This window comes from Eleutherodactylus coqui, chromosome 2 (genome assembly GCF_035609145.1).
Source record: "Eleutherodactylus coqui strain aEleCoq1 chromosome 2, aEleCoq1.hap1, whole genome shotgun sequence".
In the NCBI taxonomy this organism is placed as follows: Eukaryota; Metazoa; Chordata; class Amphibia; order Anura; family Eleutherodactylidae; genus Eleutherodactylus; species Eleutherodactylus coqui.
The window spans coordinates 251,984,729-252,010,301 of NC_089838.1; the positions used below are offsets into that span (position 1 = coordinate 251,984,729).

A 25,573-nucleotide genomic window follows, 5' to 3' on the forward strand; every position below is an offset into this window, starting at 1 on the left:
CATGCACCCTGATTTTATACCATGTTTCATGGACTACCTTTACAGTATTTTTAGGGTCAATACATGCATAATTATGCATTTTACAATTATTCATTTTTTAGACATATACATCATAGAATGATATAGTTGGAAGGGACCTACAGGGTCATTGGATCCAACCTCCTGCTCAGTGCAGCATTCACTAAATCATCCCAGACAGATACTTGTCCAGCCTTTGTTTGAACACTTCCATTGAAGGAGAACTCACCACCTCCCGTGGTAACCTGCTCCACTCATTGATCACCCTCACTGTCAGAAAGTTTTTTCTAATATCAAATGTGTGTCGCCTCCCTTTCAGTTTTATCCCATTGCTTCTAGGCTTTCCTTGTGCGAATAGGAATAAGGCTGATCCCTCTGCACTGTGACAGCCCTTCAGATATTTGTAGACAGCTATTAAGTCTCCTCCCAGCCTTCTTTTTTTTCCAAGCTAAACATTCCCAGATCCTTTAACCGTTCCTCCCAGGACATGATATGCAGACCGCTCACCATCTTGGTATCTCTTCTATGAACTTGCTCCAGTTTGTCTATGTTTATATATCTTTTAAAGCGGGGTGCCCAGAACTGGACACAGTATTCCAGATGAGGTCTGACTAAGGAAGAGTAGAGGGGATAATTACCTTACATGAACTAGACTCAATGCTTCTCTTAATACATCCCAGAATTGTGTTTGCCTTTTTGGCTGCTGCATCACATTGTTGACTCATGTTCAGTCTATGATCTATTAGTATATCCAAGTCTTTTTCACATGTGCTGCTGCTTAGCCCAATTCCTCCCATCCTGTATGTGCTTTTTTCATTTTTCTTGCCCAGATGTAGGACTTTGCATTTCTAGATTCATCTGGCATGCTTTGCTTGTTACAAACCCGAATGGTTGCGGAAGATGCAATAGTTTTTTTCTGTGCGGTTGCACGCATATGCACAGTCCATGCGGTAGAAAGCTTGCTCTTTCCCCCCATTACGTTGCAAAATTCCAATACAAGCACAAATATGCTGCGCTGAAGAGTGTGCATTTGTTAATACACTCGTGTGAAGGAGCCCTCATGCACATAATTACACTGGAGAAACAGATCTGCAATACTGAGGGAGGAATTAACATACTATAATTGATGCGGTTCTATCAGCAGTAATCAAAGTACATTTCAGACTTGGCACTTTCTTTGATAACCCTCCTTCTGTCAGTACCGTTACTAGATATAAAAAAAGAAATGGAAGCAAGATGAACCCCATCCCAGTTCTCTTATCTCATCACGCTAAACAATTAGAAGGCTTTCATGGTGGATACAAAGTGTCCTATGAAGATTCTGCTGCTCTCTGCTAAAGTAATTAGACAATTACATGTCTGTTGCACAAGCCGGCTACCCCTGGACTCTCAGTAATTCAATTACACTGTCTGCATGTCCAAGGCAATAAAAATAGCAAGCCGTCAACAAGGCAACTCCCCAATATCCTTCATTAGTTTCTCTTCATATGATCTGAACACTAATTAGAACAAAAACTAAACAGCATTCCCCAAGTCGACAGCATACAAATACAGAAAGCAAGGGATACAAACTGCAACATTCCGGAAAAGTTCGTTATTTTGACAGTTCAGCTTCCAGGAAGCGATTAACTTTCTTTCCAAATGTCTCATAAATTAGGCTGGGCTCACACAAGCGTATGGTCACAGCGTATTACGCACGCGGGTTTTGTGCACATAATATGCTGTACCGATCTAGCAAGTTACAGCTCACATGAGTTGTGCAAAATACGCACGTAAGAAAAATCGCAGCATATTGTATCTTGCCGCATATTCTGGGCGCATACATATCATTGCGGGTGGCACCTGGGAGAATTATGCTAGTATACCGGGAGGTCTGCAGCAGATTCCGCTTGTGAGCCTGACCAGTGTCCCTGTGCACCTTCTATTCCTCTAATGCGGATGACCGCAGCGGCTCACCATCGGTCATGCCCAGTAGAGTTCTTTTATTGAAGGTTTTTGTTTTCTGCACCGTCACTTAGCGAAGACGCGGGTACCCGCGGGTCCATATGCAATGTTAATTGCGTATGGGCTGTGGGTTGGATGGCCTCCATTGACTTCAATGGAGGCAGTCTGCACGGAATGTGCGGCAAAACAGAGCATGCTGCGATTTTTCCCCCGCTTGCGGAATACGCAATTCATATCTGCGAGTGAAAAATCAAATTTACCATGCTTTTTAATGCCCACATCTTGAAGTAGACCCCGCAACTGAAATCCCCGTGAGCCCGGCCTTATACTGTACAAGCAAGTGAAAATAGACATTTATCATTGTAGGTTGCATCGGATAGGTTTGCAAAACAAAGATTCTGCATAGTGGTGAATGTCCCAGAATGGCAGAGGACGGATACATATGCCTACGAGCTGCATTTTAGACTGTGCTGGGGACTGCTCCGATAGAAAAATTGACTTGTTACGTGTATCACTGGAGGGGCTGAAAGATGTCCCAGTACCCAGAGACCCGACCTTGTTACACCTACTCCTTACTATTACATCAGTATTTTCTGTTTTCCATGAAACTCCTCGAACATGAAAAAAGAATGTGCAAACCTCCATCACTCGCTCCTTCAGCTGCTTTGTGGTTTTTCCCAGATGCCAAGTCGATCAGATTGCAGAATTAAATACACAGCATTGTATGAACAACTGGTGCCAAAAACGTCATCACCCGCAGAGCCAAAAAGACTTCACTGTCGGACAAATGGTCGGCTCACTTATGTGCAAGAGCTTCCTTATTCTACTTATAGCAGGTCACCTGGCCTTTCCTTAGGATAAGTCTTCCATATCAGATCAGGTCAACAAGATGATTTTAAGATCCCTTTATACGGACTACTATCTTTTCCTCTTCCTACTGACTACTGCCCGTCCCACTCCTACGCTTCATACAGGAGAAATAGTTGTCCAATGAACGGAGGCAGAGGGGCGAGGATCGTTCCAGCCGCCCGCCTTCATTCACAGTAAACAAGAGTTGCTCAAACATTGAGTGGCTCCCATTTACACAGCCCGAAAGTTACTTAGTTATTTCTGCTAAAAAACAAAGCAACTCCGACAGCTGAACGTTTTTTCGCCCAGCGCCCTGTTGGCGGCCGCTTGTATACAGGACGAGCATCTACTGAATTCTGTTTTCAGCGAGAATCGCCCCATTAAAAAAAAAGGTCGATTTTCTGTACTTGGCATCAATAAAATAAATGTTATTTGTACAGCGCCAACTTATTCCGCAGTGCTTTCAGGTAATTTATTTATAACCCTCCACCAAGCCGGTACTCATTTACCGACCTCGGAAGGATGGAGTCAACCTTGAACTGGCTACCTGAACCACGCAGGGATTGAACTTGCAACACTCAGGTCGTGAGCGAGAGCTTAGGACTGCATTTCTATTGCCTTAGCACTCTGCGTCACACAGGGCTCTTGTGTATGATTGTTCAACCACATACATTTCCATTGTTTCTGTGCTTACATATAGCAATATTCTGCTGACAACAGGCAATTTTTGGTCCCATATAAAAGATGGAATGACCCAAACAGCAAGCCTTTGCTTGTCGGCACTTCCACACAAGCAGATGATCGGGTGAACGTCTTCAGGAGGACAACACTGCGAGAACCAGGCAGCGGGCGAGTATAACACATACATCCCCCGGCTCCCGGTCACCTCCAGGAGCAGCACCATAAGTTTATGACGCTGTTCCTAAGTGACAGCCCCCTTTAACTGCCGTACTCCGAGCCAACTTTGAGAGCAGCAGTTGCCGGGGGCTGTCAGCTGTGAAAACCAGCCGATCGCTGAGTTATGGAGCAGGCTGGTGTGAAGAAGTTAATAAAAATTGAAAAAGAGAACAATGCTTTTTTGCAGTCATATTTAAAGGGCCATAACACTTATTTTTATGTTAATAGGTCTGTGGGAGAACAATTTTTTTTTGCGGGGCTAGCTGTAGTTTTTATTGCTACAATTTTTGAATACACATGACTTTTTGATCACTTATTGGGAGACAGGGTTACAAAAATAGATATTAAACATAATTCTGTCATTCGTTCATTGGGGAAATGGGTGAAAGGTTTTTTCTTCCATTTCTATTTTTTTTTTTGTTAATTTCACTTTGTTTTACATTTTTAGTCCCTTTTTAGGACTTGGGCTTGCGATTGATTGACCGCACATGTAAGAGGTCAAAAAGTTGCGACCAGGACCATGTTAGAAACACAGCAGCCATAATCGCTCACTGGAAAGAGGTGGAACACGCGGAGATCTCTGCAATTGCCTGATTAGACCCGCCTCATGAACAATCGCCCGATTACACGGGCCAATATCCGTCAGATTTTAATGCCAGCATAAAACAAACGAGAAACGACAAGCAAACAATTATCAGTCATTGTGCAATCGTTGGCACGTAGCAATGATCACCTGAACAGAATCGTTCCGTGTTACAGGCCCCTTAGATTGCAGTGTCTGTATAGAACAATTATTGGAAGCCGCTGAAGACAAATGGTGCAACAATTTTAATAAAACCCTACTGCAAAAAGGATCGTCAGCCCAAAACACATGCATTTAGATGCCAGAACTAAAAATATTGACACACCCAAAGGCATCGATAGCTTTTAAAGGACACAAAGTAGCTGGAGCCATAAGTATAGTTTGCACCCCTTTGCTGTTCTTTTTAGAAAATCCCACATTATATAAGACATTACTAAAGTTTCAAAAAGCCAAAAGTCCAAGTCTAATTTTAACCCAGTAAGAGACATTTCCTCCGCGCCCTCGCCAGCGTTACGTGTATGCACCGCACTGACATTCTTGGAATAACACCCCCAAGGAATTCAAGTAACACCGAGTTTTCTGTCCTGACAAGTAAGACACAAGTTAATGTCATGTTAATTTCATAGTCTGCTGGATACATAAAAGAGGTTGGGTTTTAGGATATATCCTGGATTGCCACTGAGGTATTATTAAAGGCACAGGCGGTTTCTGATGATTACTGCTAATTAAAAGGTCCACCGTAGCAAAACGGGACACGGTATGTTCAGCAATGCTGTTCACTACAAGGGCCGGCCTGGCGGAAGGATGGATACAGTCCAACTACCTGCAACAAACTGGACTGTGTGCAAAGACCATTCTAAGGCACATGTGGTTGTCAGTATAGTTCTCACCCCCTAAACAAAGTCTACAGCCCGATAGCCGCATTCTATATAGTTTGTGCTAAACCTGCACAAAACTCCGCCTTATGAGGACAGGTAGTATTCAGGACACTGGACTATTATACAACTACATTAATATAGAGTTATGAAAGGAGAACCTGGTAGTATATATGCCAGAACGCCATTAAACCTTTCTGCATATCCATCTGATATGCCATATCAGCCCGTAACCCCTTCCTGCTGCAGCCCTTTTCTCATTTTCTCTTTTCCTCCCAGCTTTCAAAAAAAATCATAACTCTTATTTCCCCGGTTACATGAGGGCTTGTTTTTTGCGTGACCAGTCGTATTTTTCGGTAGTACCATTTAATCTACTACATAATGTACTGGAAAGCTTTTAAAAATTTCTAAGTTGGGGGAAAAAAATGCAATTGCAGAGTTTTTGGCAGGCGTTTGCTTTCCCAATGTTCACAGTGCAGTAAAAATGACGTGCTCTTTATTCTGTAGGTTAAAGTACCTTTACACGAGAGGGCTGTCTGGCGCGCAAGCACTGCACAGCTGTCCCATAGACTACCGCCCGACCATCGCTCCTGTGTAAAGCAAATGAATGGAGGCAGAGCGGCCAGGATCGTTCCAGCTGGCCACCGCACTAAATAGGAGTTGCTCAAACAATGAGCGGCTCCTGTTTACACGGCAGATCGATGCTTGGTTTTTAGTTCTGCTGTTTCCAACGAGGATTTGGACAATAATAGTCATGAATACAGCTATTGCCGGCAGGTGTTATCTATTATAGATGGCCGAAACGCGTCTAATAAATCGTGGAACCTTTTTACCATTGCCGACGGTAATTTGATACACTAACTGGGATTTGGGGGCGTCTAGAACGGACGCCTCCGTGAAGTAAGTCATTTGCTATCACTCATCACTAACTCTCACCAATTTGTACCCTTATCCTTGAGCGCTGAGAACTTTTTCTTTTCTTTCTTTATTATAGATGGCCGATATTCGCCGTGTATGGAGCAGGGTCGGCGTCCAAGCCCGCTCCATATACAGACATCCAATGTGCACTGTACATGTACAGTGCAGGTCTGCAAGGGGTTAATGGGAAAAAAATACATTTAACCCTTCTATAACAAACTGAACTGTCCATATTAAACCAAATCAACACTATTGTTAAAAAAAAATAAAATGGATGAAATAGCACAGCGTGCTGCGTTACTTTGTACTGTAAAATGCCAAAAACCTGGATGAAAACTGAACAAAACTGATTGGAGCCAATGGAGTCCGTTCAGCGCTGTTCTGTTCGGGCACGGGGGCTATTTTCCTGCTGCATAATGGAACAAGAAAACTGAACCCAGAAGTGCCAATGTGAACAAGCCCTGACACCGAGTCCATCCAACACCCATCCTATATACCAGCGGTGGCGAGCCTATGGCATGTTCTTTACCCTACCGTGTGCCGCCGCCGTGTGTGTGTGTGTGTGGGGGGGGGGGTGTCCTTTTGTCCTCCGTCTGGCTGGTAAGCATCAGCATACCGGTGTTGTCAATTTATAGTAAAACTGACTTCCTACATCGAAAGCCACCGCAAAAAAGCAGAGTTTACTGTATGGTATACTAATAGATCCCTGTGGGTGCCGGATGCCACAGTATTCCATCTGTTAGGAGCCACCGCCGGACGTATACGCACGCCGGTAAGCTCCGACTCCGTGTTTACAGAGCCCAACTTGCACATGACAGGCGGGATCTGGCAACACATTTTCTGTCCATGCTGGTTTAATGAGGCTCAGTGTAAATTAGGAAGTGTGAGCAACTCCATTGTTCCACGAATGTCGCCTCCCAACCAAACAGCTGTCTGCAAGGGTTGTAGAAAATAACCGAGTCTATGCAGAGAAATAGCACATCTTATGGTCATGAACTGCACATACAGGAGGAGGAAACTGGGCCATTTCCTTTCCGCAAAGACAATATTTTTCCCTAAAATCCATGAGAATGAGAAGGGAAAAAAAAGTATACAACAACTAAATCTCCAGACAGCACGGGGTCACCGAAGTAACGCCACAAACAGGGAGGAATGTGAGCGCACAAGAATATACAGACTTGCGAATAACTGTTAGAAGGGGCATACTTACGGTTCTGTTAGTCTACACGATTTTATACCCTGCAGATTAGGGAAACAAACTGAATCCCGGTGAACCCAAAGTGGTGCCTGAATGGTTCTGTTCGGAGGATCCATCTCAATAGCGGGTTTTGGCATTTGCGACGGGACCTCAGATGGAATCCCAGAGTTGTCAAAAGCGCTGTGGTAACGCTCTCTAATGTGTATGGTAACTTTATTAGAGGTGCTCCATATTACAGGTCATGAAATGATAATCCAGACATAATAATCTGGCACCTGTCTGTCAGGTCACCAACACGCGGTTTTTCTGTCTGTATGGTGTCCGATTAAAAACCAACTACAAACCGACACCATACGGCCCCATATTAATCCACTTTTGTTTGGACGCAGATTGCATGAAAACCCTCATGGCATGCACTACTCTGGGGAACAGCCGATAAACAAGCAATGGGATCCATTACGGCCCATACTATATTGTAGGGGGTCTGTCTTTATTGTGAAGGCAGAGTTTTTACATATGGAATCCATAAGAAGAAAAGTGATAATCTCCGCAGTATGTAGTAATATGGGGAACCCTTTCCTAAATACATTGCACTTCTATCATTTCCATTCATTTTACCAAAATGTGACCCCATATGATCAACCATCTCCCCCTGGAAACCACGGTGCCGCCCCTTCTCGTCCTCTGAGATCAGTGAGGATATCTATTGTTTATTGGCAGAAGACCCACCTTCCTCATTTATTGGACAGCACCCATTACAAGGCATAGGAAGAGCCATTAGTTTTACTTCAGTGTCGCAATCAGTTTTACAAGGCAAGACAATGAAAGAGATCATTAGTTTAGTGCAGCAGAAGTGAGATGACATCATTACCCCTGAAAGTGCCTTTAGATGACTCTGTGGAAGTGGTGGGGTCGCTCCCTCTGCGGAAACAGGACATACGGACGACTGCCTCTCCTGCCAACCTACCACGCTTCATTGTTCATTTCTCTGGCACAACCTGCTTCCGTACAGTAATGCAGAATAGGTCTGGACAATATTTGGAAGCAGAACAAAAAGGCTCAATCTTAATGTTCACTTTAAAGACCCATTTGCAAGCACAACCTCAAATAATAAGATTTCTGTCTTGTTAAAATTGTGAATGATTAGAAGTGTTTGAAGCTATGGGCAGTCGTGTCAGTCACCGGTAACGCAAGGCAAGGAAAATGTGCAAGCTGCAAATGGAACTCGCTAAACCAAAATGCAACATACGGGGTATGGGAGGGCTTGTTGTATACTACTGTCCAGCCTGCTAGAACGGACAGTGCGTAAAGCTCCAGTGTGGCCGCTCTCGCTCCAGGCCAGTTGCCTCATTATAGGGGTTTTCAGGGCTCCAATATTGACAGCCCATCCTCAGGATAGGTCACCAATATCTAATCCACGTGGGTCAGTTGCATGGGACCTCCTCTGATCAGATACTGATGACCTATCCCCAGGAAGAGCCATCAGTATTGGAGTCCCGGAAAACACCTTTACCAGGAAGCAAGTTGTAATTCTTTCCTTTCAGTTTTTTGCCATATGGTGTAAAAATGTCAAAAAGAGGATAAACAAGAAATAAAAAGGAATGTTCTTAGTAACTACATTTTATAAAATGCACCAAAGACAGATTTTGGAAGTGAATTGGGTAAGGGTTCATTTAGATGAGCAGATTTCTCATTTGAGCAAGTGAATTACGCCCGAGTTCGCTCGTGCAGCCCGTGTATACAGGCAGATACATCGTTTGACTGCGAGATCTCGCAGCAGAAACAGACCCCGTGCGAGGTCTCTTCTCTGTGCTGGCCAGCACGCCGCCGCACATGCGCAGTGCAGGAGAATGACGCACCGCTACAGAAGCTGTCTGTGTGGGGTCCGCACTAGAATAGGGCATGCTGCGATTTTCTGTGGAAGGGTAAAAAAAGAAAAAACAAACAAAAACAAACAAACCAAAAAAAGTCGATTTTCGCTCACGGGCATGGAAAAGCGTTTTGCATAGTATGTCTGAGCAGTATTTGCTGTGGAATCCAGAGGCGAATGCCCGCTCCGAATCCCGCAGTGCAGATATACCCATGTGCATTGGGACTAAGTGACTGAGAACGACTGAACTATTGCTGTTAAGTTCTCCTGCACACGGGCGGATTTGCATTGCGAAATCCGTAGCGAGATTCTGCCTCCGGATTTCGCAGCAAATCCAGCCCATAGCATGCTATGAGAATCCGCGATTTCCTGCTAACGAGCGGAAATAGTTTACGATTTTCCACTCGCAGGTGAGAAATCGCAGCATGCTGCAGTTTTGTGCAGGCTACGCACGGCCGTCTTCCATTGAAGTCAATAAAAGTCTACCGTCCCGCGGCACTTCCGTGGTTAGCCCTGTGGAAAAATAGCGGGCTGCGTGTCACCGCTGAGCGCTGGTGGCTACTGCGCATGCGCAATGGAATGACGGACGGCACATTTACAGCGCTGAACAGAAGACACCAGACAGTTAAGCAGGGGTCTGCGGTCGGGCACCGGGTTGAACTATACTGCGGGAATCCCACATGCAGGGTCCGACCTGCCCGTGTGCAGGCGGCCTAAATCACATCCACAGTAAAAGGTTAATCTGTTACACTTCCGTGGATGTGGGGTCCCACAGTCCTATATATTCCGATTGACTTTTCTCAATAATGAACTGGATGTTTACAATAACTTGTTTTTATTAATTTTCAGGTTATAAATAATTAAAAACCACGTAGAAATAATCAACTTTTATTTATATATTTTAGTAATGTTACATAATAAAGAACTATAGGAACTTTTCAGTCTTAATATAGTCGGAAATCTAGAACAGGGAGGGGTCTGAGACCGCAGGTCCGCAGTTAAAGGTTAAACTGAACGAGCCAACGACGATTTCTACGCCTGCATAAAATGAACGAACGAACGAACAACATACATAGACACACACACTTGATTAAGTGCATTAACATTCAATCGAAATCCGGGATATATAGAAAAATGCATTTTCAATCTGATAAATCAAAAAGGTATATGTATATTATGTCAAAGTGCATAAAATATTAAATATCAACTGAAGGAATATTGCAGATACATATACAATATCCATAAGAGCATTTATTCCACCTGCTATAGTGTACATTTATAAAAAGTTAATTGCATATAAAAACAATGGACCCCCCCCTCCCCCCCCCCCCCCCCCCCGCTGCGGACCCGCCATCTCTCAGTGCGTAATGTAGATGGCAGATGTGCAAGTCAGTTTACTTCTGCCATGCGATTACAGACTATTGCGCCGAGCAGTTTGCGGGTACATCAGTGCCATCATGGAACTGTGGATATTTGTCTAACCTCCCCGCTGTTGTCCTGCTGCATCAGTAGTTGGTCCACTGCGGCACATTGGTACTGAGATACACTACCCAACACTCATCTTTAGGATCAACCCCCCATAGCCAGTCAATGCGTGATCTTGTTGGATGATTGGCCATATGGTTCAACCAGTCTTGATACCGTTGGCCGTGTCACAACCCCAAGTTCAACTGTTTCAGAAATACAGGTACTACACATCCGGGAACCAACAATCTGTCCGCTGTCAAAGTCACCATGTTTAGCCATGACTGCCTTCTGCTGCACAGAGGAGAGGTCAGGACAATATGGGAGCAGACCAACATTAACGCTAATGCACTGCGGATCGGCTGGAGAAGGGTTCTAAAGAACTGAAATGTTACAGTGGGTAAAATAAAGAGGTTGTTCTACAGAAGGAAGGGTTGTCTCCATCTTCTCTTGGCCGTTTGGAGCTTTTGGACCAAGTCCTTTGGGAAACCCATAACTGTATTTGACTTCAGTGCTGCTTTATGGCCCTTTTACATGGGCTACGTTAGTTAGCACTCGTGCAGAGGGTTTACACAGAAAGACTTCACCGCTGGATCGCAGGCTTCTCGACCGCTTCTATGGGAAACACTGAGCGTTTACCGGGATGAGAATTCATTCGTTTGAATGAACTTTGAGCGATAATTGTTACATGTTAACGGCCCAATACTCTTTGGCTTGAACAATTCAATTTATAACCAGAAGTCTAAAACACTCAGGCTTTTAAAAAAAGTCCTGCCATATAAAAAATAAATACATAAACTTAATGCCATTGCAAGGTGTGATTCATGCAACCGAGTCTCCAGTTTTTACAGAGTTTAAATACTTTTGAGTGCAGTCATGCTCTAATACTTTGTATATACTGCTAGTCACACCATCGAAATGTAACCCCAGAGATTTGTCATCCAAACGTCTCTGATGTCGCCGTAGTCATGAACAATGAAGAGACAGGCAGCAAAGTTGTTAGGTGCAAAATAGTTGAATTTTTATGCCTCCGTAGGAGAGCAGTATAATTACCGCATCCTCTCACAAATGGCGACGTTTCGACCTCAACATTCGGTCTTTGTCAACATTTGTGAGAGGATGCGGTAATTAGACTGCTCTCCTATGGAGGCATAAAAATTCAACTATTTTGCACCTAACAACTTTGCTGCCTGTCTCTTCATGGTTTGCTATTGGATCGATTTGGGATTTGGATTCAATCCCGGCGCAGGCGTGCAATTCTATGCTTTTCAAAGGAAAATTCCTGTTCCCCCCCCCCCCCCCCCCCCTTACGGGTTGTGGAGAGTGCTGCTGGCTTTTATTATATCTATTCGCCGTAGTCGTGAAGACTGCTGGCAGAGCTGACAGAAGTAACCCAAGGCTAGTGAAATGACCTCATGTCCGCTCATGCATTGTCATTTAACCTAGAAGAAGAGGTTACTATTGGCGGTCATCAACGGCTTGTCTGCGTTCTCCTGTATGACAATCTGAACAAGCGATTGAACTTCAGTACTTAGAAGACGCAGTATAACAGGAATGACCTGATATCTGCCACCTTCATAGTGTAGAATTCATACAGGGTTTGTATTATTACATGTTCTAAGGAGACTTTCCTTTGTAGAAGACGTAATACTCGGCCCAATGACAGCGCCGTTTGGTGAGCTATATAACACAAGGCTGGCGACAAGTGTGGCAATTTCTTTAATCTCAACTACCAAACTCCTATTTTTGTGTAGTGCATTAGTGTCAGAAGTAGCCGGTCAACTTCAATACTCGGACCCACGTGGATAATAGTCCATAATTAAAAGGGCGAGTAAGGGGAGGCAAGTTATGACTAAGGTTCTATAAAACCAAGTCAGCCACACACAGTCTGCACTGGTCATACACATCCTTGCTATTCAAACATGGCAGAAATGAAAAATTTCACCTCATTTATTCAAATATATACTAAACTAGGCCAATTAGGCCCAACATTCTCTCCCCTCCACACCTCTAAATTTGCACAATATTTCTTCTAATCAGAGATGCGCAACGGTAATGGTTGAAAAGATGAAGTCTGTTTTGAAACATACCATCTCCATGAAATATCTGCCTAGGGGCTCCTATCGAAAGGGGGCAAGGGTCTCCCTGGGTAAAAGCCCCCACAATCAGCTGGGGGGACTACAAAAAAGGATGTTCGTTACAAGGGAAGCCTAGCAAAAGCAATAGAGCCAAACTTAAGAGCTATGCTTACGGGACGCGGTTCTTGGCTAGATTGGAGGGTGGGTCCTCCATTGGGATATGCCAATGAATTGCCTCGCTACAGTTATTGATATTTCCTATCACAAAAAAAATTCTAATGTTAGACAATGTCACGTGTGTCCCTGACTGTAATAGGGACTGTTGGGCGCTGTTGGTGCCCAGCATATGACCAATGCAGTCGCGTTATCTCTTATTGGACAAGTCAATTTAGGCTCGCTTTGCATCGTGTTTTTGTGCATCGGGTGTTGCATATTTGCATGCGTAACTTCTTTATTACATGCAAAAAAAACTGCACAGCCAGGGTCCCATACATTGAAAAAGCCAATTAGTATCATAGAATGGTAGAGTTGGAAGAGACCTCCAGGGTCATCGGGTCCAACTCCCTACTCAGTGCAGGATTCACTAAATCATCCCAGAGAGATGTCTGTCCAGCCTGTTTGAACACTTCCATTGAAGGAGAACTCGCCACCTCCCGTGGTAACCTGTTCCACTCATTGACCCCCCTCACTGTCAGAAATTTTTTTCTAATATCTAATCTGTGTCTCCTCCCTTTCAGATTCATCCCATTGCTTCTAGGCTTTCCTTGTACAAATGAGAATAGGGCTGATCCCTCTGCACTGTGACAGCCCTTCAGATATTTGTAGACATCTATTAAAGGGGTTGTCCCGCGGCAGCAAGTGGGGTTATACACTTCTGTATGGCCATATTAATGCACTTTGTAATATACATCGTGCATTAAATATGAGCCATACAGAAGTTATTCACTCACTTGTCTCCGTCCTCGCGCTGTCTCTGCGTCCCCGTCGCCATGGTGCCGTCTAATTTCTTCCTCAGCAGTCTGTTTTAGACGCACTTGCGCAGTCTGTACTCTCCCCGCTGTGAACGAGTCGCTCCAGCGTGCCCGAGCGATACAGCTCCTGTGTGGAGTCAAAAGAAGGGAGAAACAGCTGTTTGCTGTATTCTTCGGCAGACTCCACCTCCCGCTGTGATGCGTTCTGCCAACCAGCCAATGGGGTGGCTGGATCGGCGTTTCATTCATTACCAGTGCACGCCTCCACCGATGACGTCAGTCACCTGCTCACGTGACCGGCGTCTCGGGAGCGCGCATGAAAGCCTCCTGGAAGCGCGGTGCACCGTGGAACGCACCCTGGGACATCACAGGCGCCATCTTAGATGAAGAACTTTATAAGTTATTATTTCTTCTAAACAGTAAGTAGGAAGCGGTTTATAACCGCTTTAAAGGGCTGCTTTATGCCGGGGGGGGGGGGGGGGGGGTGACAGGAGGAATGGGCTAATTGAAAATTTTGAGGCTTTGGCTTGGGACAACCCCTTTAAGTCTCCTCTCAGCCTTCTTTTTACAAGCTAAACATTCCCAGATCCTTTAACCGTTCCTCATAGGACATGATTTGCAGGCTGCTCACCATCTTGGTAACTCTTCTCTGAACTTGCTCCAGTTTGTCTATGTCTTCTTTAAAGCGGGGTGCCCAGAACTGGACACAGTATTCCAGATGAGGTCTGATGCCGTCAGATAAGTGTAGTACAGCCCCACAAAGGACAGGATCCTATAGACACGCAGCAGCAGCATTGCCATTGTACTAGCAAATGTAGAAATACAATCTTTAACTTACAAGGAAATAACCTCCCATGTAACGGGCCCCAGTAAACCACCCTGGCAGTTTCCAGCCACTTTTCAAATGAACAGGGCACTTTTGAGGTCTGCGTCCTATAAAGCCATTTACAGGATACAAATTCAGAAGGCAAGTACCAATTATCCTTTTTCCACAAAGCAGCTGTAAACAAAAGGGTTCTGATTCAAAGGCACGTCCTGGGAGCTGCGCCAGGCTTCCGCACACATGGCTGACGTGTTTACTGTTCGCTTCAGAAGAATGTCTCACAGTTTGTTGTGATGGTGGTCCCCAATCTGATACCTTATAGCTCACAGATGGGACACAGTTCACCTACATCTTCAGAATAGATGAGAAAAGACAGCATGTCAACCGCCGCTTATCCCTCCCACCGATTATGACTAGCGCTGTTCGTTCTGAACCGCACAGAGCTGGATGAACAGAGCTTGTTCTATTAGTCTACCAACAAACTTTAGATGTCATTTTAAAGTTGTTTACACTGTCCTGTACTCCAAAGATCAAGAAAACAATCAGGAAACTTGTAAAAACTGACACAAAAAAGGTGTGTCCATTGCCCTGTTTATTTCTGTTCAGGGAGTCCTTCACGGCGCCATTTTCAACAGCTGTTGGAACCCCCAAGTGTAGTCACATAGTGTGTACAATACTGCTATGTGACCTCTACCTCAGTGTGTGCAGAGGAGAGGGGGAGACCGACCTGCTACAGAGCACATCTGTGATTCTTCTGTATTCCCCCCGTCACAAGGAAGGGGGTGACAGGAAGTTTTGTTCATATTATCACCCTCATCAATCAGAGAGCATATTTGCTCTCCGATTGTCACATATGGGGTTTTTCCCAAAAAAGGAGTGAAATGAGGAGGCTTTGCTCATCTAAATCACTCCTTTACATCATTTAACTCATCAGATGCTGCAGTGCCTGCTGAACATGGCATGTAAGTGTTTCTAAGGAAAAAAAAAAAAAAAAATTATCTATCTCTATCAAACTTTCCTCTTAAACAAGACTTTAAATATTGAAAAAATGTAAACAAAAAACAAAATACTACACATACCTGGTATCTCCACATCCATAACAACCCGTAATATAAATTAAGGCCCAATGTCCGGATTAAGGCCTCCTTCCCACGAACGGATTTCCGCCGCGTAATTCGCGGCGAAAATCCGCTGCGTTGCCCGCAGCTATTAGGTTCTATTGAACCTAATAGCACAATGCTCACGATGCGTAATTCCACCGCGGAATTACGCACCGCGATTTCTCCCGTCCTCACCCGCAGCATGCTCTATTTTCTGCGGGTGAGGACGGGCTGTACGCACTGACGGCTTCCATTGCAGTCAATGGAAGCCGTCCGTTCACGCTATCTCCCGCTGTAACCAGCGGGAGATAGCGTGAAAAAACGCTTTCCCGCCCACCGCCGCGCGTCATATGACGCCATATGACGCTGCCGGCCGCGTCACGTGACACGGCCGGCCGCGTCACGTGACACGGCCGGCCGCGTCACGTGACACGCTCGTTGACGCGTCGGCGGTGGGCGGTGACGGGCGGTGACGCGGCGGCGGTGGGCGGGGAAGCGATTTCACGCTATCTCCCACAGGTAAGTATAGGGGCTCTGGGGGGGCGCCGTGACGGGCTTCACAGCGTAATATTACGCGGCGGAGCCCGTCACGCTCGTGGGAAGGAGGCCTAAGGCCCAACGTGCGGATTTCAATTCTAAAATGCAAGTGTCTCCCATGCGGGAGATCCGCAGCTCTAGAAGCCCATAGGGATGCATTAGCATCCGCAGGGCAATTTAAAGCATGTAGATGTGATTTTTTTTTCCCGGTGTGCGAAATTCCAGCATGCTTCATTTTGTCTGCGGATAATGCGGGACGGCTTCATTGAAGCCAATGGAAGCAGTCATATCCGTGGCACAGCCACAGCTGTCATTGTGGCTATGCAGTGGATCTACGGGAAAGCAGGACATAAAAGAAAAAAAAATGCACTGTGCATGCTTCCGGCACGTCCGGACGCATCCGCCACGCTGAAGAAAAAGAATCTGGCCAGCGCAGAGGAGATCCGTGCTGGAGCCAGAGAGGTAAGAAAACCTTTTTTTTTTCTCTCAATGTCCGCGGGCACGAATGGATTCCGCTGCGGGATTTAGCAGTAGAATCTGTGCATGCAAATGGACATTGGGTCTTAATCCAACAAACTTCTTGAATACACTATATGTACCCAAATTTTTTTTTATTTTTTTTTAAACCAAAAAGGTATGCAAGTGCTATATAACCACTGGAACACAAAAGGGGAAAGTATTTACCAGCTATTAAGGCTAAAATATGTTATTTCACCAAGGGGTTAAAAATGCACTTAAGACTAACTGCACATGGGCAAGCGTGATATCTGGCTGAGAAACTTGTTTAATATTGCGCCCGTCAATGTGCATTTTACCCATGGCGATTTTCAGGTAAACACGCATCGCTTCTGCGAAATTTCGATCCTCTCATGTAAGTTTCACACGCAATAGAGGATCAGAAGAGTTTCCAATTGATTTCATACATTGGCATCGCATGGCGTACGAGAGCCATGTGATATATTTAAGGTCCCATTGAAATCAATGGGCGATACATTTTGAGGAACGCAAAAAAATAAAAATTGTATGTGCCACGATTTTCTTCCTCACAGCATAGCTGCGAGGGGAAACATTGCTCTTGTGTAGGAGTCTATTCAAAAGAATAGAGTTCATATTTGCAGGAGTTTTTTTGAGTCTCGCAATGCACAAAACTCATGTGAAACGGGCCTCAGGCGGCTGAGATCTGGGTTAAATATATTTACAAAAGCCAAATTCAAAATCTATAATTAAAAAAAGTGACATTTTCTGGAGGGTTTTTCCAGTTTTAAGGTGACTGTACATAGGACCCGTCATGGGATAAAGTCAGAGGGGCTGGCTGCATGGCTTTACCGCCGCAGCCCGCCGACTAGACCCATTTTTTCCTCTTTACTCCCTCTGCCCAGAGGGGCTCTTAGGTTCAACTCCATAAAGTATGGGCAGTCCCCACCGTCTTTCTCAATGGGTGACACCAATTTTGACAGTTCACTGCTCCCCCACAATAGATTTACAACATTAGGAAACCATGCTGGTGATGTTGAGGCAGAGCTGGTGGAAAGAAGGAAGATGAACTCCAGCACGCTCCTGGGTAGGAGCACCGCTGTGTATGAATGTGGCCGTCAGCCAAACCGGCCACTCTCCTATACACACATACCTCTCCCAGAAGCCTGGGGCACCGCTGTACACATCTATAGACTTATGGAGGCTACGCAGGACTTTCCAGAAAGAATGAGAGCAGAACTGTGGAGCCCCTAGAAGAAATAAACTTTACACACATCGTGACCTGAATGTTTAAAAGTTGTAAAACAAAGTACAGCAAAGGCATTTAAGGTGTACATAATGCTGAGGCCAAGTTCTAAACCTGGAGTACACCCAAATTAGAGGGATGGAAGAAAGTCTGGCATTGCCAAACTGCAGCACCGGGCCATGTGGGTTTTCACATTTCAGAATAGAACTGTGGGTTTTTTTAAATTTGCTTTTAAAGTCCCAAAACAATCTTTTGCCTTTTGGGTGCTGCGCTACGACAAGCGTCAGCCAATTGCCATTAAGAAATTACTATTCTTTAAACATGGTCATGAATTAGTACTACAAGCAAAGATAAGGAACTTTGTACCAGCCTTTTACAGAACAATGCCTCTTCCTTCACTTATAAGGTTACCTACACACAAGGGTCGAGCGTGATCTCAGGCCGAGAAAGTCAATTTTATTCTGCCCGGCATGCATATGACTCCATCCAAAATAATGGGGGGTTTATATTCGCATGAGATTTGTAAGTCTCACAATGCACAAAGCTCATGCGAGTTTCTCGGCTGTGTGTAATCAGGCAATAGCCACTTTATTCCCCTCTTCTTCACACCTCATTTATCGATCACTTACCAGGAAACATCCATATACAAACATCAGAATCTCATACAGGTTACAAAATTGCGTTTTCCGTCTTCTGACGACAGAAGGAGCGATTTAAAGGGGAGCCGTCACCTGCCTAAAGCATCATAAACTAACTTATGGTGCCATTAGAGGAGGTGATGGGGAGCTGAGTGATGTATTTTTTATACTCGCCCACCGCTAAAGGTTACATGGCACATGAAAATTAGACTCTTTTTAGAGTCCCATGCGTGCGCTCTCCTCTCACATCTAAGTCTTTGAGAAAGCGTGTGCACAGAACTCTGAAAAGAGTCAGGTTTTCGTGCGCTCTATGTCCTTCAGTGACAAAAAAATAAAATTAAAAAAAAAAAAAAAACACGACATCACCTGGGTGCCCATCGCCTACCCCAACAGCACCATAACTTAGTTTATCATGCTCTAGACAGGTGACGGGTTTCCTTTAAATCACTCCCGCTGTCGGCAGAAGACATTTTTCTAATATAGTATAAAATTGCAATTTTGTAACCTGTATGAGATTCTGATTCAGCAACTAACTGAACTATCATTCCATGTAAAAGGGCCCCAAGGTGCCGACTGGGGGGAAAAAAAAAAAAAATCACAAACCTCCAACTTCCTGGATAAAGTTGGTGAAGTGGAAGAGACTGTAGTAACGCAGTCAGACCACTTCTTTACCTATAGTAAGCAACAAAAGGATGCCTTTACATACTAAAGGGAAAGTCGACCAAACATGTCAATTATGGCATAAACAGCAAACTAAAGTGCATGGGGGTCTCCTGACCATCATCTCCAGCAGATGTTAGAGAGAAGTACGATTGAGCATGTTAGGTTGAAGCCTCTGGTCCCACAGGAGATAAGCTTCTTCTAGAGGTGTCTGGCAGTGGCTTACTCCCCATTGAGAACACTTGTACACTCCTTCATGCAAACTTTGGGAGGAATAGCAGTTATACAAATAGTGAAAATAATAAACGCACTCCTTATGGCTAACTCTGAGGGCACGGAGGTGTTCAAGAGTCTATTTCTTCATCAGGACAAAAAGGTCCTGAAGTTGTACAGATTTTCCCAGTCTGGATATACTCAGTTATCCTAGTGAAGACTGCTCAGGGTGTGTGTCAGGGCGCTGCGTCTGGGGCCGCACACAGACATGCAGAAGTTACACAACCAAGTGGAAAAAACAGATTGTGGCATGTCTCACCTTTCTTATCGGTTTTACCCCGGGCTGCCAGCTTAGCTTCTCCTGTTACATGGATATAATAGTAGCTTGCTGCCTGACATCACTGTACAACTCGTGTATCCACAGCAGGAGTGGACAGAACACTTGTACAGTCGGTATGGCAGCACAGGGGAAATCAGGGAGGTCTGGGCTGTTGGGTCCAGCAATACAACTATGACCTCCAAATTTCATTTTTTTTCAACGTAGTAGCAGGGAAGGTACAGTAAGGCCGCCTGCAGACGGCCGGGTCCGATCCCGCTGCGAGAATTCTTGCAGCGGGACCCAACCCGCGCCCCTGCAGGGACCAGTGTGGCTCTCACCTGCACCCGCGGCTCCGGCTCTCTGATGTGCTGGCTGCCGTCCAGCCGGCGGCCCGGGAGTGACATTTCTGTGCGGGCCTCTGCGGGAACCACACTGAAATAGAACATGACGCAAGGTTTTGCGCGTGTGATTTTACGTGGACAAATCACGGCCGTTTGCCTAGGATTGCGTTTTCTATTGCAATCCTATAACAGCTTCCCCAGGCGGAAATTCAGCAGGAAATCCCGCTGCAGAATTTCCGCCCGTGTGCAGGGGGCCTAAAGGACTTTTACTATGATTTATCCCCAAGATAAGCCATGAATAGTTGATTGGTGGGGATCCAACATTCTGGATCCCTGCTGATCACTGGGCCCCCCCAGGCTGGTGCTCAGGAACAGTACACCCATTGAATTCAATGGGAGCCGTGTCTGTAGTACCAAACCAAGTTGCTGCAAGATGGACTGTCCTCACTGACAGCAGCCTGCCAGACAGTGGGATCCAGAGCGGCGGGCCCCAGCCGATCTACTATTGCTGACCTATCCCAAGGATGATTAATAGTTAAAGTCCCGAACAGGCCCTTTAATAGAACAAACATTTTATACTCCTCACTGCTGCAGTCCATGCAGTTCTGCTCTCCGACTGACTTCTGGTTAGTGAGATCATGTGACAAGCACATGTGATTACTGAAGTCTGGGATTGACCGTGGTAATCATGTGTGCTTGCCACATGATCGCGCCGGTCGCAAATCGACAGGGAAATGAAGCGGCATGAATTGCAGCAGTGAGGAAAAGCAGAAGAGGAGAGTATAGGTTTTTTCTTGAGCGCATATAAAAAGGAGCATTATGACTGGGGGCATGAAGAAGGCATTATAACCAAGAAGGGGCACTAAAGGCAGCATCTAATGTATAGGGCTTACAAGGAGCACAAAAAAGTGTGACTTCACAGATAAGGGTGTCCTTACCTGAAGTTTTAGTCCTTAAAGGGAGCCTGTCACCCACTTTTAGGCATATTACCTAAGCTTATGGGCCGAATGTAAGTGACCCATGGAGTCCGGGGATGTAAGTGTTATACTTGCCTCCCTCATCGTTCCTCCGATGCGAGCGCTGAAAGCCGCTGCTGAATACATTGAACGGCGCAGCTAAGTAGTCCACCCATTATAAAATTAGAACATCCATGCTCATACTTGGCAGTTCTCCTCACAAACAGCTGATGTCAAAGAACCAACAGGTGATTATCCCTCATAAGATTAGCCTTTTTAAAACTAAAGCTTCCAGATATAGCACACCACAACATCCCTCCTCAGGATATGGCCGCTTTTATTTTAGTGGCGGACATTTAAAAATAAATCAAAATACCCAAAAATAAAAAAAGGAGAAAATATAGAACTAAAGTATTGTATGGCCCACAGGTTTTCACCAGACTACAGTATAAAGGCCTCGTGCACATATAGCTGTGTGAATAGAGCCCATAGGATAGTGTTCCTATGGCTCCGTACCCTCGAGCCATAGGACATCCCATGCGCACAGTACAGCTTCTGTATGTTGCTGTAGTTTTACCTGGAAGCATGTCTTCTAAGGCAGAGTGTCATGAAAACAGTCTTTGATGAAGCAGGCAAGGAGTTGCAGCGGACCTATGACTTGTATTGCCACAGTTCTGGCAGGACCACCAGCTGTTTTATGTACAGCAGGAGTTCTGTGCACCCAATAAATAGTCTCCCACCATGTAAGTTGTAATAGCAAAGAACACTCAGCCAGTCAGAGGCGGACACTGATTTCTGAATGTACCTACCTATCCTGATAAAGACAGCAAGTGATCATTCTTAGGGCATCTAACTGGCCAAAAGTTTTCTTTAAAGGGGTTGTCCCGCGAAAGCAAGTGGGGTTAAGTACTTCTGTATGGCCATATTAATGCACTTTGTAATATACATCGTGCATTAAATATGAGCCATACAGAAGTTATTCACTTACCTTCCCTGCGCTGGTGTCCCCGTCTCCATGGCTCCGTCTAATTTCAGCGTCTAATCTCCCGATTAGACGCGCTTGCGCAGAAGGGTCTTCTCCCATCTGTTCGGTCCGGCACAAGCAGCATTCTGGCTCCGCCCCCTTCTATGCATCATCGCGTAGCTCCGCCCCTATCACATGTGCCGATTCCAGCCAATCAGGAGATTTCCGGCGGGAATCCGCCCAGTGGGAACCCAGCCCAAAGTATTTTATGAAGAATACAAGTATTTACTAAAATAGAGGTGTCACATAGATCTTCTGATTACTCATGTAAGTCACCTAGAAAAATGTAACGGCAATATAGAGCTACTGCGATGATATCAAACTGTGATGCTTTTTGTAGCTCTATGGTTTACAATATCAGATCTATTATAAATGGTGATGATCACCACTTAGTAAGTCTTTGGGCGTATGCAGCCTCCTTGCATCATCATGGCTTAAAAGGAGGAGTGCAGACGCTGGGGGAGATTTGAACAATGTCTACAGCCCTATTTACACGCAAAGAGGATCACTCAAAATTCTTTCAAAAGATAGGATGATTGACAGTTTGAGCGATCATTTTACATAAGCTGCCAATGGGCACTAATGCCCTTTAGCTGCTTACTGGCTTCATTTGCATGTAAATGAGCCTCCCTGAGCAGTATGCAGAGAGCAGCTGGTGGTCCATTATCTGCATACAGCCCCTTTGTTTTGCCACAGGACTACAGCTGAATACAATGTTATCAGCACTCCAGTGGAGAATCACAGCTGCAGTCCCTGCTATCAGCTCACTGGCCAAAGGATGGATTTTAAACCGAACCAAAAATCATTGACCAGACGTAAAGCAAACGATTGTAGCATTTACACTCAACGATTATCACCCAAAAGACATTGTGAGACAATTGTAAGAAATAGTCGTTGCTTGTAAATGGGGCTTTAGAGCCAGTTAGATTATTTTTTTAGTAGCCAGGGAATATTTTCCATAGACCGATTGATTACAAGAAACAAGCAAAACAAGATTTGAGGCACAATGGCTACCAGGTATCAGCCCTCTTCTATGCTGAACACATCTTTTTACGAGCCTCCATGTCTGTAACTATCTATTTGAGTGACTGTGAAATGCCATGAGAGAGGTTATATAGGTGTCCTCATTGTACTAATGGATGCTCTTTTTCAGATCAAGTGACTAGGAACATGGATTTGAGGAGGCTAAAACAACTTAATCTCTGTCGAAAGAGGAGTGTACATCTAAAGAAATCCATAGTCGGCTGAAGAATGTTTATTGGGATGCTGTAATAGACATTAGCCATGTACGGCGTTAGGTGAAGATGTTTCAAGCAGGAGAAACCGAAATTTCAGATAAGCCGAGGAGTGGCTGTCCGACAACGTCCGTCACCGATGAGAACAAAGTGCTTATAAAGTTGATTCAATGCGACAAACGCAGTACAATTCATGATGCTGCTGATGCATTACATGTGGCATCTAGTTGTGCACAAGCGATGAATACTGACTCAGGTTATCACTAAGTTGGTGCCAAGCGGGTTGCCAAGCAGTTGACAAGTGGAGGAGGCGGGTGAAGATTTGTCAAGAGTTCTGCAAACCTTTGAAGCTAAGGAACAGGACTTCTTAAAAATATATGGTCACTGGGGACAAGATGTGGGCATACCTGTATGACCCACCGAGTAAGGTTCAATCCAAGGAATGGCGCAATAGTGGTTCTCCACATCTGAAAAAAAATTCAAGTCTGCCAGATCAACACCGAAGCAAAAAATTTAAAAAGTGTCAGCAGCAGAACCTGAAAACCATAAGTGGTAAGGTGATGTCTCTGCACAGCCCCTATGGACCCCAAAACGAGGTTCCAAATAAGTCCAGCAACAAAAAACGTATGTGGCAGCATAGGTGGTGTAATAAAATGCAAGCATTCATTTTATTCCTCCATGATATAGGCAACGTTTCGACCCTGTCGGGTCTTTCTCTGGCTTGATTCCTACCAGTTTGGGCCTATGAGGACCAGCTTTTGTGGTAGTCGAAAACCTGGAGGAAAATAAATCAACTGTAAAGTTCGGAAGCAGCGAAGCAAACTGCTCAATTTTTACTATCTGGATTTCATACTTGGATTCAACGGCGGCGTAAATATATCGCATGTAATGGTGACCGTCTTCATCAGTAGTTTCGTGAATGGGAGATATCAGGCTACACAATCTGTGTCACTTCTGCTTTGATCTGTTCATTAATAAAGCTGTGGTGAGGGCGGAGGTATTACTTTTTGATGCACCCTCGTATACGACCACAAGGAAATTGAGAGGTTAGAGAGATATTTTAGTGTGTAATGCAACCGGCTACCCAACAGTACGGCACGAAGACACCACCACCTACAGCCATACCGCCAGTTACAGGAGTATGCCGGCAGCAGCACGGCTATCTGAGTCTATTGGCATGTACTGTGGGAACGGTCACTGCCAATCTCTAGCAATGTGCCAGTCATGCTTCATTTACCAGCTCCGTAGGAACACACCCTAGCTCTTTGCAGCGCGACTTGTACAGAACTGCAGTTCTCCCTCAGTCCCAGGAGGTCTTTTGTAAATGCTGCTAACCCAAGTGTGAAAATAATGGACGGGTCACTATAATTCAGGAACACAGCGTTTCATCTGAACCATCATGATCGGACAGACATGACAATGCCTAGGATGACCTGTGCACCGACTCCTATAACCACCGAGACTTCTGCGATACCTCAGAGTTTTAGTCTTACGTAACCATCCACCGGCACTACCAGGTTCATCCACATCCGATCAGTGTACTTAGTGCCACCCTGCAGTACAATATTGCCAATGGTGTAAGCCTACGTCAGTGGGCACAGGGAAACTACATCACATGGCCTCTTGATTTAGGATCGCAAGGAAAAAAAAAAAACAGCCATTCATAATGGTTTTTTTGTGGTTTGGCAAGTTACCACGGCAGGCACGTGCAGTTTTGTGTGAGAAGAGCCCTGTGGAATAATCGGCATAGTTATTAATACAATACAGTTTACAGGTGGAAGAGTGCATTTATCAAACCTCACCCACCCTTTCTTTCGACTTTTAAAGGGGTCTAGAAGTCCCAGCCACAAGACCTACGTACCTAACGTATTACCAGCAGAAGCGTGTCCACCGACCAGTGCCATGAAACGCTTAGAGCTCATGCACACGGGCTGCGTGGATTCAGTCCGTATTTTTGAATGGACTGAATACGGACCATTGAAATAAATTGGCATATCCAGACCTTATATCTGAATTAAAAAAAAAAAAAAAGTCCATGTACTTTTCCGGTCCATGTTCAAGGACCAAAACAGCCCATGAAAGTCTATGGGAGTGTAGAGAAAAAATAACAGATGTTACATAAGTATTCACTGAGCTTTTTACGCATGTTGTGAGGAAACCGTGTAAAGAAATGTATCAATTGGGACATCCTGCAAGATTTTTGTATCATTTTTTTGTACACGTGAAAGACGCAGAGAACACACACCAAAAAACTAATAAAATATGCACACACAGTGATATACTACGGTTTTCTCAGACCACGATCGCATACGCCCGTGTAAGAGAGCGCATCAGTTAAGTTT

General features: G+C 44.9%; 1 protein-coding gene across 4 annotated transcripts in view; it reads right to left on the bottom strand.

Annotated features, from left to right (window-relative positions):
• Window positions 1-25,573, bottom strand: part of AKAP13 (A-kinase anchoring protein 13) — a 189,155-nt gene that overhangs the window by 156,619 nt on the left and 6,963 nt on the right. The gene's annotated exons all lie outside the window — the stretch shown is intronic.